This window comes from Paramormyrops kingsleyae, chromosome 4 (assembly GCF_048594095.1).
Source record: "Paramormyrops kingsleyae isolate MSU_618 chromosome 4, PKINGS_0.4, whole genome shotgun sequence".
NCBI lineage: Eukaryota > Metazoa > Chordata > Actinopteri > Osteoglossiformes > Mormyridae > Paramormyrops > Paramormyrops kingsleyae.
The window spans coordinates 39226227-39239845 of NC_132800.1; positions in this window are offsets into that span (position 1 = coordinate 39226227).

The window sequence follows — 13619 nt, forward strand, 5'->3', positions numbered from 1 at the left end:
CCATCACTGAACTGCCAACCAGCAATCGAGAGCTAGAAGAGGGAGTGTTTCTCAATATCAAGAATTTACCGCCCTCTGTACTTTTGTTGGAACTGGTCTACGGCAATGGAAGATGATGTCAAGTGAGAACACAAGTATGGTCAGGTACGCATATCGAGAAACAGCCAGAGTCTTTGTGTTGGGTGTCCTGCATAGCACTCTGTGCTTGATGTGAACATTCCAGAACTCCCGAGGACAATATGCAGGTTCTTAAAAACACAAAACAGACCCTTGATTGATTTTTAAAAGCAACCTGGTGGTAAAATGCTAATCTCACCTCTGACTTTAATAAGGGCATCAAGGGCCAAAAAAAGACAAAGCCTTGACTGCGGGTTTTTTAAGTCATGGAGAGGATTGCCAAAGGGAGGTCACAGCGCACAGCCGTCTCCAGACTCTGATCCACAGACTAATCCTTGAACGGCTTTGTATTTCCTCTGCTGCTTTGTTTCACCGCATTTTCTTCTCCATTTTCAGTAATTCAGCAATTCTCAGTCTCAAGGCTTTTGTCAATAGACATATTAAAATAAGCAGCCTTTTACCTCAGACTCTGCATAATTAACAGCAAAGGCCGCCCTTCCTTCATTACGGACGGCGGTCTGTCCATTAACAGCAGTTTGTGAGTGTTCCCTTGAGTGTGTTTAGCTGCGTTAGGGATGACCAAAGAACACCTCCACGTTGATCATTTTCTGGAGGGAAAAGAGTTTTCTCTCGATGAGACGGACATCATCTAGCGCACTCTGGCCCGTGAGAGATCCCCTTTGTAGGGCCAATTCGAGGAGTACGGCAAGTGACACAAAGTCAAGGGTCTCATCTTAACATCAAAAACATTATATACCATTTGGGGTCGTGGTACTCCTCTTCCAGAATTATCCATCCACATGCCTGCGTCACTCTTTTCCAGCTGGGTCTCCTGCAAGGTGCAGACTTTCAGTGGGTAAAATCAGAAGTAAATAACACATCTTTAATATCATGTTATTGTGCTGGTGCTTAGACTGAGCTGCCTGCCAGTGAAATGAGAATGTTGGATACAGGCTTTAGTATGGTCCATGCCATGCCGGAGTACAGCTGCCCAGAAGACCCCAGTGATAAAGAGAGTCCGTCCTAATGGAAACTCGGCCGGATGGAGGAGGACGCCCCCTGCTCCTGGAGCACCATGTCCAGAAGAGTGGTAAGGAGGGTCCATTGTGTGGTTAGTAATGCGGTATGCTCAGTTCTATCAGTAAATGAAGGATGGTGTTTCCCAGGACCCACTGTGTCATTACATATCCAGTACACTTCTATTAGTATTTAAAAAGCTGCACATTAACAGAAACAGGGCAAACTACCACCAACATGGATCGAAGAAACGTCTTCAGAAATAACCCCACTATAGAAACCGCGGCAAAAGACTCCGCATTCGAGAGTGATGCAAGCTCCTAGTCAGCACGACGGCAAGGTCCCACTCTTACTGTCTTCTCCATGGACGTTAAGTGTAGCTTCAGGTGTCAATATCTTAGATGATGGGTTACTGTCACTATTGATACCAAAGATGCTGCTGGTGTCCCTGGGTGTCCCCTAGGAAGACCGGCTGCAAGGTCCTACAAAGATGAAGTCATTCATATCTCTCCTAACTTTCTGGCCGATCAGCATGGATGAGACCAATGTGTGTAATTGCTCCCAGAAGCTTCTTGGACTTGGTCAGCAAGTAGGAGGCAATTTCTTCCAATTTTTGGCCTTAATCTCCATTTGGCAGCAGTTTTTTTGAAAATAATCACGGCACTGAAATCGCATCGACTCAGAACCGCGTCAGTGTGTATTTTCTTCTGTGTACGCTCCACTGGCTCTTTTTGGGACTTGCCTTTTAGCGGATAATCCACTCAGTAATTTAAGAAATCCATCTCTTTCTCTGCCGCTCTGTCTGCCAGACTCTCATGTGCCCTCATTGTCACCTCACCCCGATGACCTGCTGAGATGATTTAGGGCTGGTCTGGATTCCAAGTGACTTTGAGCCTTGCCAGTTCTATTTCAGGAAGCCGTCAGTGTGTATGGGATATCAGAAGGCTGAAGACAACCCACATCCTCAGATTTCCCAGTGCTTTGTAGCTTGGTTAGTAGGCTTTTACATTATTGTGTGTGCATGTTCAAAGATGTGCCATCTGTCTGGAGTCTCTGCACTGCCTGAACTCTGCTGTCTGTGATGGATGGTCCTCCTGTCCTGGGTGTACCAGCCCAGCACATGTTGTTGGATGGAGTTCCAGACACATCCATGGTCTACCTTCCAAGAAAGTGTTACTCTGTGTGTAAGCTGCTAAAGGTCAGGCCATTCCAAGCAAATAGAAATTCTGCTAATTAATTAGTAAGAAACGCTCTCTCACGGTCAATATCTAGTTAATCAATAAGTAATCCTTTGAAGAAACTCAGAATTAGTAGAGAAGTTGTACCAGAAAACCTTTAAAACTGGGTAACAGGACCAAATCCCGCTGATAAGGAAATCCATGTTTTATCTGTGAAAAGAAAAATTGCCCCCAGTTGTCAGAAAAGCCGAGGAAGGCGGCAGAGGAGAGATTTGTGTATGCGACTGGGGTGTTCATGAGACCAGTCTAATTGCTGACTGCTCATTCAGAATCGGTGCTTCATCAGAGGAGCTGACAGCTGCTGATTCAATGAAGACCATTTACATTGTTTGATATGGGCTGGTTCCATATTCATCATTTTCTACAAACCCCGGGTTCTTTCCTAGAATTCTGTTCTTTAACATCTTTCCTTCGAAAGAACTCACTCAATTTGAAACATATCATGTTATCTTCCATCTTTCTCATTTTAGTTGATCATGCGGAAGGTTTGCAAATCATGTTGCGATGGCAGCATCTTAGGCGAAAGGTCTCATCACGACGGGACACACCACAGATCCTGACAGCATCGCGCTGACCTCATTTCAGGTCAACAGGGGATCCTCAATAGCAGTCCTTCGGGGCCCCCAGACGGTCCATATATTTCCTCTCTCCCAATTCCCTGGTAGTTGCGAGGGAGGAAAAATGAGGACCGTCTGCGGGTCCCTGAGAACTGGTTTGAGAAGCACTGATCAATGTAATGAAGTAGTCCTTCTTTACAATAGATAGGGATAAGAAAAGGCACAGTCTTCCTGTTCTGGTCAGGATGGTGTAGGGCCTGGTGACCATGCCAGGTGGAATCGGGCAGGGGTGCAACCTGGATGGGGTGCCAGCCATGTTCAAAACTACCCTGTGAGTTTTTAGGTGGGGGACTGATTGCTAGGCACAGATTTTATAGTTCAGTAAGATTCCTTGCCTGTAATCAGCTGAATTCCAGGAAAAAAAATGTTGTCCAAGCTTTATGGTAATCAAAGTTTAATAAATGATTTATGCTAATCGGTGTGCAAGGACACTTTTGACTGGCTCATAATGACCGTGCTGCAACGGGATTCACAGAGCCCTGTCGAGCGTGTAAAGCGAGAGCAAATCCTTCATATGCGGAATGAGGCACGAGTAGGCAAAGGGCACTGGGAAGCCTCTCACGGTACGGCACAGATGGACAAGGCCAGGAATGATAACAGATGCAGGAGAGACGAGCATGGCCGCTCTTTCTGGGTCTGCTAGTCTCTCCTTGGATGGGCCCATGAAGACCACAGGTGTTGACTTGTGAGCCAGCATGCCATAAGCAGAGCAGGACAAGCTGGGTGACAAAGTATTGTTTCTTAGCAGGCTTTTAGATGGCACATCTAATGGAGACCTTATTCCTATACGCAGGACGGCAAGACAAAAGCCTCGACCATTCGTTTTATTTTCTTTGGGAGCTTGATTTCTCGCACCTACACGTTTAGCCTTTTTTTCCATTTAATGGGTCTGTTCCTGTCGCAGAATGTAAAGTGCGGGAATGCTGCCCACCCCTAGTCATACAGCAGGTGCCGGCCTTTTTTGGCTGAGAAATGGGTCCTGATTTGGCCTCCAGAGATTTAATCAAAGTCGTTTTTACTCCCTCTCTTTAAATATAGCAATTCCCATCATGCTGAAATTCGGTATTGGTTTCATGATGCAAACATAACATGCGGTCCACACTTTCTGTTGTGGAGAACAAAAGAGAAGAGCACATTTACACCACAGTGGGGTTTCGAACCGGCTGTGAATTATGGCAGCAAGCGGACAGAGAGCGGGAGAGTAGACGGCTTAATGCAGAGGGGTGGCAGGTAATGTCACCAGGACAGCGCCCTCAGCTGACCTCACTGAGCAAAGCAGTGGAGACCCCACTGAGAACATCCACATATCTCTTTCTTTTTGGACATTTATTGGATATTTATCAAACTTTATTATAGAAATACGCAACGCTTCAGAATTCTGTAGGATCTCTTCTGATTTTGTGACTCAGAATTGGGGCCTGACTATAGAAACCCCCCAGGACAGAGACATCAGATGTGAACATTTCTTGCATTTCTGGTGGAAATGAGTAAAAGCTGACGTTTTAAAATGCATGGTATCCTTGTATTTTGTTTTGGGTGGTTTAATCAGATCCTTCCTTTTCACTGATATGTCATTATTCAGATACGAGAAGGCACTGAATCCATCCATTTTCTGAAGCCGCATGTTCTTTTCAGGGTCATGGGGGCACAAGGTATGGAATAACCCAGGATGGGGCGCCAACCAAATGCATGGCACATTCACACACCATTCAACCACACATGCACACTTACGGGCAATTTGGTAACTCCAGTTAATTTCAGCAATCAGACTGGGGGGAGGGGGAGAGAAAAACCGGAGTACCTGGAGGAAACCCCACAACAACATGGGGAGAACATGCAAACTTCACATACATGGCACCCCTTCCCCCATCTAACGTAACATAAATACACATCAAAGTGAATCCAGCCTGTGTTACAGGCACCTTAGAGGTCTGAAAGAGAAGCACAGACTCACATTGGTTATACACTGAACATTCAGTTGATTGCAGTGAGGGTGTCTTCAGCATCTGTCAATATTTAATCATCTTGTCATTACTTCGTGTGTAACACATAACCGACCACCTAACCAGCCCTTAAAAACAGATGGAAGTGCTGGCAGACAGACCGTCTAAAGCTCTCTGCTGCATCCATATGTTTCTCTGAAATTCTGCTAAAAGCGTCACATCACCAAAAAACCTGCGGAATTACCTGGCACACTAATTTGGCTGGCATACCTGAACACATGGCTATGACCCATCGGTGGCACCATTCTACAGCCAGGCCAGTAGCCAGAGTTCAGGAAATCCCACGTATTTATCTGCATCTGTGGAGCAGCTTCTCTCAATCCACCTTGAAAGCAGGCAGACATTTACAACCAGGGTCATCCATCTGATTTGATTCAAGGTTCGCTGTTTGTCTTGCACATCCAACATTATCAACCAAACGAATCTCTGCCTCACTGTCTCTTTTTGCCTCCTTTCAGGCAGGATTTAATTAACGCAGCCAGCTCACAATGATGCATAGGCTCCTCCAGCGCCGATGATCTCCCACCCGGCTCATTACCAACCTCACTGGCTTCCATTACCCCTCACATGACCCCTGGCCTCGCGAGCGCGACCCCTGCCATTGTCCAGCCTCAAAGGCCATAGAGCGAGATGGTCAGTACTCATGAAAGAACAAAGTCATCTTGCTCACACTACACAGCTTCTTTGACCACCAGAGGAACAGAACCAGGCCATCATTTCTGAAATAAAAGAAAGAAAGAAAAGCAGATTGGCCATGAAAGCTGTCAAGTTGTGTTTCTGTCACAGCTGATTTGTCATTGTCAAGTAAACATGGACACCTTAATACAACGCTGTGCAAAAGTCTTAGGCAGGCAAAGAAAATGATGTTCATAGAATCTTCAGATCTTCAAAATGATGTTCATAGAATCTTCAGATCTTCAAAATGATGTTCATAGAATCTTCAGATATTCAAAATGATGCTTATGGAATCTTCAGATCTTCAAAATGATGTTCATAGAATCTTCAGATCTTCAAAATAATGTTCATAGAATCTTCAGATCTTCAAAATGATGCTTATGGAATCTTCAGATCTTCAAAATGATGGTTATGGAATCTTCAGATCTTCAAAATGATGTTCATAGAATCTTCAGATCTTCAAAAGGATGTTCATAGAATCTTCAGATCTTCAAAAGGATGTTTATACAATTTCAAAACCTAAAATCATGCCAATGTAGGCAGCATCCATCCATACACCTATGCATCATTTGACTCAACCACTAGCACATCTCGCATGACTAATCAACATCTCATTGGGTTATTCAACTAATTAGTCACTAAGATAATTATTTAACTGAGCAAATGGAGAAATTTACGAGATATCAGTAACTTTTTGGAGAGCAGAAGAAATTATTGTTAGTTTTTATAGTTTGGCTTTTAATTTGAATGTTCAAATCTTAAATTGTAAATTGTTTTTTTCTGAGCAAATATACACTTACTACCCAGATAAACGGCTTTAAACATTTTCTTTTACTACCTAAGACTTTTGTACTGTACATTTCAAAGTTGTAAATATATGCTGGATTGCATATTATAGTTGCAATGTTTATAAGCACTGTATTTAATTACTCCATTAAGAAATAATAATTTGCCAAGCCTACATTGATTAATGCTCAGAGGCCAGCATCACAATGTGGGCCTTTCTCAGAAACTTAGGGCTTGAGTGGGCAGGTGACTGATCCAGTCCTTTGCTGAGCACAGCGATTAGCTTGGCCCGGTCGTGACATGGGCACCCACTTGCAGAACTGCAAACTGGGCAGCTCAGCATTAGTAGCTGTGCCTTCTGGGGTGGGGGGAGGGTGGTGGGTGCTTTTAGCATTTCTCCAAGCCCCCCAGGGGGTTGCTATAGACAATGTCTGACTTACCAAGCACATTCTCTACAGCAGCGTCCATCCAGGTGGCTCAGGTGACCCGATACAGGCACTAGACTTAATGACGCACATTAAGGCCTTTCGTTTCACAGTCTGTTTCCCGTGTCCTCGTTGTTTTGATACAGTTCTGTGGCTAATCGCTCCGCTCAGCGCCGCGGTGAGTCTCTGAGGCAGGAGATGAGCCGTGTTCAAACACACCTCGCAGGCCCTCATCATCACCATCATCATCATCATCATGCTGCTCTGCTCTCCTTCAGGACACTTTTAATTTCATGAACTGCAGTCCCTTGAAAGGGAAGCGTACCGCATGCCATTGAATGACTCGGGGCAAAGCGGCTGTCCTCTGCTCTGTCCTGAAGCCTCATTTACCGGATAGACACATTAACTTGGTGCAGCGGCTGCAGATGTGCCGGGTAACAGACTGTAAAAAGGTGTGTGTGTATGTGTTTGTGTGTGTGTGGAGGGGGGGAGAGCGGAGGGCTTCCTGCCAGCACACACACCTGCACACAGTCTGGCAGATCGAAGCTGGGGTCTGTAGTTAGGATGTCTCCTCATGAGTCGGATCAAAGTAGCAGTCTGTCACCAACAGCCTGCCCTGTGCTGTTATCAGGCCAAACCCAGCCAGCCATGACTAGCCTAAGAATCTGAGAGCATGCCATGCTGTACCCGGATATACGTATTACACAGGGTTTAAAAGCGGCACCGAAACTGCCCGTGGTTCATCAGTGGATCATAGGGCCTTGACTAATGTTCTCTCTATCTGTCTTTCTCTTTCTCTCTCTCTCTCTCTCTCTCTCTCTCTCTCACACACACACACACATACATACACCCTTTGAAGTCAACTGTTCACTTGGACCTCAGATCCACGGGCTGTAGGCAGAACCCTGAGTATCTGGACCAAATCTGTGTAACCCTGGGAGGAACCTTTCAAAGTGGGCCAATGACACCTGGTAATCCTTCAGGACATATAAACCCCTGACTAGATACTTTAACATAAATGTAATTGAAATTTCGAAGTGTTTTAATCTGATTAAAATTATTTGCCAGCAAACGTGACACTTCACTGTAAGGCACTGATAGCAAGCAGAATATGAAAGGCTTCCTCAGGCTGCATAAGCACCGGGACTCACAGTTCACCTTAAAGAGGAACCTGGCATTTCTTGCCTGGCTGGTGAGTCTGATGTGAAATGGCGTGCTGGCCCCTGGCTCTCCAAGATGGCATTTGCTGATCTTCATCAAGGTCTGGAGGCTCTGGCCGTGTGGAGGAAGGCATGAGGGAGGGCAGGCGGGGGGCCGGCGTGGGGGGGGGGTGGATGTGACAAGCAGGCCATAACCCTTGGAAGAGGCAATCATGTGGCAGGAAAAATGTGATAGGAACTGACAGGAAGGAGTCAGGCAAAAGTCCTGATTCATTTAATCATTCTGAAAAACTGAATTATTGGATTAAGGAATGAATATGGGTAAGTGGTGTGATATTCTGTTTGTGCCCGTAGACTCCAGGATAGGCTCCATACCCCCCCATGACACCGAAAAGGAAAAGCAGTTACAGGAAATGGATGGATGGATGGTCTGAGATTGGACTTCAGGAACCTGAAGCTTGGACCACGTCCTGTGGCGGGCAGAACCAGACCTACTCCTGGAACCAATGAAAAAAACAAGACTTAGCAGAATGCTAATTAGCACACAGTTCTGCTTATGGACACATCAAGGTGGGGCATCCCTGGGGGGCTGCGTGGCTGGGACCAAGGTGAGAAGGGTGTTTGGGGTCTCTGGTGGATGATCGATGACGGCCCGCAGATAGGCCTGTGATCTGTGCCAACCCGTATTCAGCGATACGGGTCACGCCCAGCAGAGCTGCTGCTGGGTGCCCTAAAGCATCTTCACAAAATGACATTTCCCATTAACAGTGGACTGTTATCCAGTTCACACTGCGCTGCGTGGCAGACATATTGAGATACAACAGGCTGCTCCGGTTTGACTGTCAAGCTGAGAAACGGCACTTGAGTGAAGCTTGAGTGTAACTCGGCCCAAGCTGTTTGCGTAACCCGGTTAAACCCTGTGGGGAGCCGTGTTCAGTGGACAAGTGTGATAGAACCACGTGTCCATGTTAGAAAAACGAGTGTGACTTTTATTCATTTATCTGAGAAAGAGTACTTTCTACTTCTGTGTCCTGGTCCAGTGTCTGCTGCCATCCTGCATTGGTTCAGTAATTATGGATGGATGGATGGGTGGGAATAAGAGCTGGGATTCTGTCTCCTCATTATTTTAGTATATCTGTATCCAATCTGGAACAGAGAGATTTGCATATAAACAAAATTAATTCATTTCTTTTAAAGGTGCCATAAAAAATTTGAAAGATTTATTAGATGTCAGACCCAGTAAATATTACAGTTAAAATCAATATATTCATAGGAAATTATATTGTTTTTCCTCAGTATTCTGTAATAGGTTGCGGTTAATTTTAGTTTTAGTAATTGTTGTTTCATTAAGCTGACACTTTCAGTGACCCAGTGTAATTGGTATAGAAATAATGTCACCAAGAATGTTATATGCGTGAGCTGATAATTCTGGTAATAAATTAATCTTAGTGTTTATTAGGCATGCCAGGTTTAATTTCTCATCTTCTGTTCTCCAATTGGGCAGTTTCCTGGTTTGTACAAGAACAATGAGACGCCAGTGTTGCCCGCTGAGCAGAGGAGCGAGGCGGCCCATCTGTCTGCGCAGACCCACTGTTTTTGATGCTTCTCTCTCCTTGTTTTGCCGTTACTTTTATTGCGAATAGCATCAACCTGCAGCTCAGAGGCAGCGCTGCACTTTGGGAGGATGAGCACGCTTTTGGATCCACTCAGCCTTGAAGGCGGAGCTGCTGGGGGTGTTGCTGTCATAGTCTTTAATGTGTACAAAACGCATATCGGTCATATCCGAGGTGGCCTTCTGCTCTGCCTGGACTGACCCCTTCATCCGGAGCCTCTGTGAATGTTCATCTTTCCGCTGGCTGACAGTGCTGATGTCTGTTCGCTGGAAATACACACTGCACATCCGAAACCTGTCAAAGCTCGGGGAAAAACAGAGAGCACTTAGTGCTCGCGAGCAGAAACACAAACTGTACTGTGAAAGAAAAGTTCCTAAAGCAACATGGGCACGGGATCAAGCCAAGAGGGGTGATCTGTAACAAGCGGAGGAGTCTGAGAACAAATCGGGGGCCCAGCACAGTGTGAGCACATGTACCTCAGTGTAGCCCAGTTTCCATGACGATGGAATTCTGTGGAAATAGAGCCTCTCAAGGTCACCAGACGCAAGTGAGATTCCACGCTGACATGGTCACAGAAGAGCCTTTGACTTCGGGGAACACAAACGGCGCATTGTGACGTGGTGCCAAGGCGTGAGCTTTTCAGCGCCGAGATCAGTGACTCCGGGTGACAGCTGAGAGCTCCGTCTGACTGGAGCCAAGGATTAGCATACAGTATAAAGCCACACGTTAGGACTTTTTGTTCAAGAGCAGCTTTCTTTATCATTTCTGTTAAGAAGAGCCTGAGGTGTAGCTGAAACAAGCATAATGCCCCAGGCACAGTTACTGCCGTGGGGGTCTTTGGAATGACATGTACTCCAGGGGGAGAGGGTCAGTCAGGCTTGCGTGTGGATGTCACAGGGTGTCACATGGGGTCTGACTGCCCCCCCATTTCAGGCAGAGCAAGGTGACCTCATCCCAATTTGGTGAGTTGTTATCCCATGTGTTGTTATCCTCTCACACCCTGGAATTCACACGGTGTCACACACTGACATCACGAAGAGGGCTAACAATGCCCACGCACAAACACAATGCCACACGGGCAACACAGACACGCTCAGAGTGGCGCTTTCACCCCATAGAATCACACGCACAAACACACACACACACACACACACACAAACCACGAGACAGGCTTGGAACACATTTGCACGCACAGCTGTAGGAGCCCGCAGGTGTCACACCGAGTAGGGGGTCGCGAAAAGGGCCGTGATCCAATCCAATGGAGTCGGGGGGGGGGGGGGGGGTTCTCCAAAGCTGTAATTTCACCAAAGCCCCCTGGTGTCGTTGCTTGGAAACCGATTCTAATTAGCAGGTTTGATGAGTCACACATGTGGTGGCCCAGACAGCAGCATTTTTTGGATGGTTTTATTCTCTCCCATAAAGTCTCGGCACGGAAGGCCGCGGTGAAGCACCACGCTCTGCTAGTGAGCGAGTTTAGTGGCATTAACGAGGGACGTTTGGATGGTGCGGGGCTGTCATTTAGAAAAAAAGAGACCTGCACCTTTGCCCCCAGTTTGGAGGCTGTGGTCTCGTTAGCAAAACCCCCGTGGACGTGATGAAGAGTTGGGGGAGCACCAGCAGCTTCTCCATCCACAATGCGAAATGACCAGATGTTCTGTTTGTCATTTCGAAGGAGAGCAGGTCCTTAAGGCAGCTTCTCATCCAGCTGTGAAATGGAGGACCAGCAATAGACTGACCGGAAACCCGGACCGGTACTCATGGACGGTGAAGAAAAGGAGGCGGGGCTTGAAGGACATCTGGGAAATGATGACATCGCTGAGGAAATAAGGAATGGTGGATGACAGTGGGTCCACAAAAGGCACCAGAACTCATTTAGTGGAATTTACTCAGTTATTTTCCTCAAGGCTCCGGATGTGAGGCTTAGAGAATAAAATGTTCCTCACATGTCAGTGATTTGGCTTGTACTGGATTTCTTGGCTTATGCCGACATCCAGGAAACCACATAAACACTCCAGTAGGCAGATTATTAATTAAGGACCCGTAACAAAAATCTGTCGGATGAAAGTGAAAGTATTTCTTCTGTGTCTTCGTATATTTGAAGTTCCCTGTGCTTTGGTGAAACTCCAGCCATCTGGAGGCATGTGGAGCGAAGGGCTGACTCGGGTCCATCCTGTTACTGTGTAGGTGTCTGCACTCTTTCACACACTAAAGGCCTTCAGCCAATTAACAGGAACATCAGCAGACCAAGAACATCATTGCAGCAAGCAGTGAGCTTTCACTGTCGAGGAATAATTGTGGTTCAGCTTAAATCAGTGTTTCTGAATCCGGTCCTTGGGGATCCCCCCTACCAGAGCAAAAACATGGAGTATCTGGCAGGGAGCAAAAACTTGAACTGTCTGGGGGTCCCCAAGGACTGAGTTGAGAAACACTTGAAATGGTCGCTGCAGTGACAAAACAAATTATTATAAAACAAATCGTATTTTATTGGGAAAGGACAAGCTTATTACCTGCCTTGTCCCAATAAAACATAAATAAGCACAGCCAAACAAACTGTAACAAAAAGTGTCCTATTGGAGGGAGTATTGACAAACCTGATTGGTTACTGCATTGACAAGGTCCTTGTCACCTCTCCTTATACCCAAACAGTTGACTTCAAAGAGACACAATCCTTTAGGAGGCCTAACCCCACACACATGGATCCTGCATGGCGACCAGATGTGCTTTACTGAGACATTTGACCAGCACCTACAGCTACACACCAATGAAACAGATTGTTTTCCAAGGGAACTGAACAGTCTTGGCCACAGTGAGGCACATTTAGGGTCAGATGCAACGCAGAGTCATTATTTCAGCATTTTTGATCATAATAATGGATGAAAAGCCCACAGTAACATTTGGCTCCCATTTAGTGAATAAAGCAGTAAGGTTTTTGTGAGAGGATGTCCTGGGCAGGAGAACCATTAACCATTTATTTTTGGAGTCATGGAAACATCAAGTAACATTCACAGGAGGCAGTAACATAAAAATACAGGTGAGATCTTGGGGTTATGGATCATCCTTGGGATGATGATTATATATAGTTGCCATAAGTTATAATATCCATCCATCCATCCATCGTCCAACCCTCTTATCCTACTGGGTCGCGGGGGGTCTGGAGCCTATCCCGGAAGCAACGGGCACGAGGCAGGGAACAACCCTGGATGGGGGGCCAGCCCATCGCAGGGCACACTCACACACCATTCACTCACACATACACACCTAAGTTATAATATTTCAGACATATATATATATATATATATATAGACCCCAACCAGACCAGAAAGCAAAAAAAAAATCACAATTACAGCACAACAGCATCAGAGGTTCCTTGACTGCTAATGCTAAGCCATCATTCTCTGATATCACGGGTGCGGCTTAGACAGCAGTCCTCTCCGCTTTGTCGTTAATGCCTGAGAGTTTCCACATCCAGTCGTTAAGATGCTGACATCATTGGCCAGGAAGCAGAAAACCATCTGCTGACTGCCAGAGCTGTGAAGAAGGACTTTGGGACTGTAATTTTAGTGTGGACGAGCGAGGCCTGAAGAAAGGCCTCGCTGAGCAGACTCACGCCCTCCCTGGCACAGAGACACTGGTGAGGCAGGGCTCTCTTAATGAGGGAGCAGCAGGACCATGGTGGGGATGTTATCTGGCCTCAGATCGCCCAAAAGGCCCTCTGTCATTACTGCAATTAAGGACTCAGCCTGGTGCTGGAGGTCGCGGACAGGCTGCCGCACACAGCCACGGCAAAATAACCGGGAGAAAGGAGCCTCCTGACAATTAGCTATGGCTCCTGAAGGTGAACGTGGCTCTCTGAGTGAAGGTGGCCCATGAGCACCCCTCTCTGCTAGCTTCAAAACGCTCGGCGTGCCAACTTTCAAAAAAAATGTAAAAAAATTAAATAGGGGAAAGTGGCTCCAAATGATAATTAG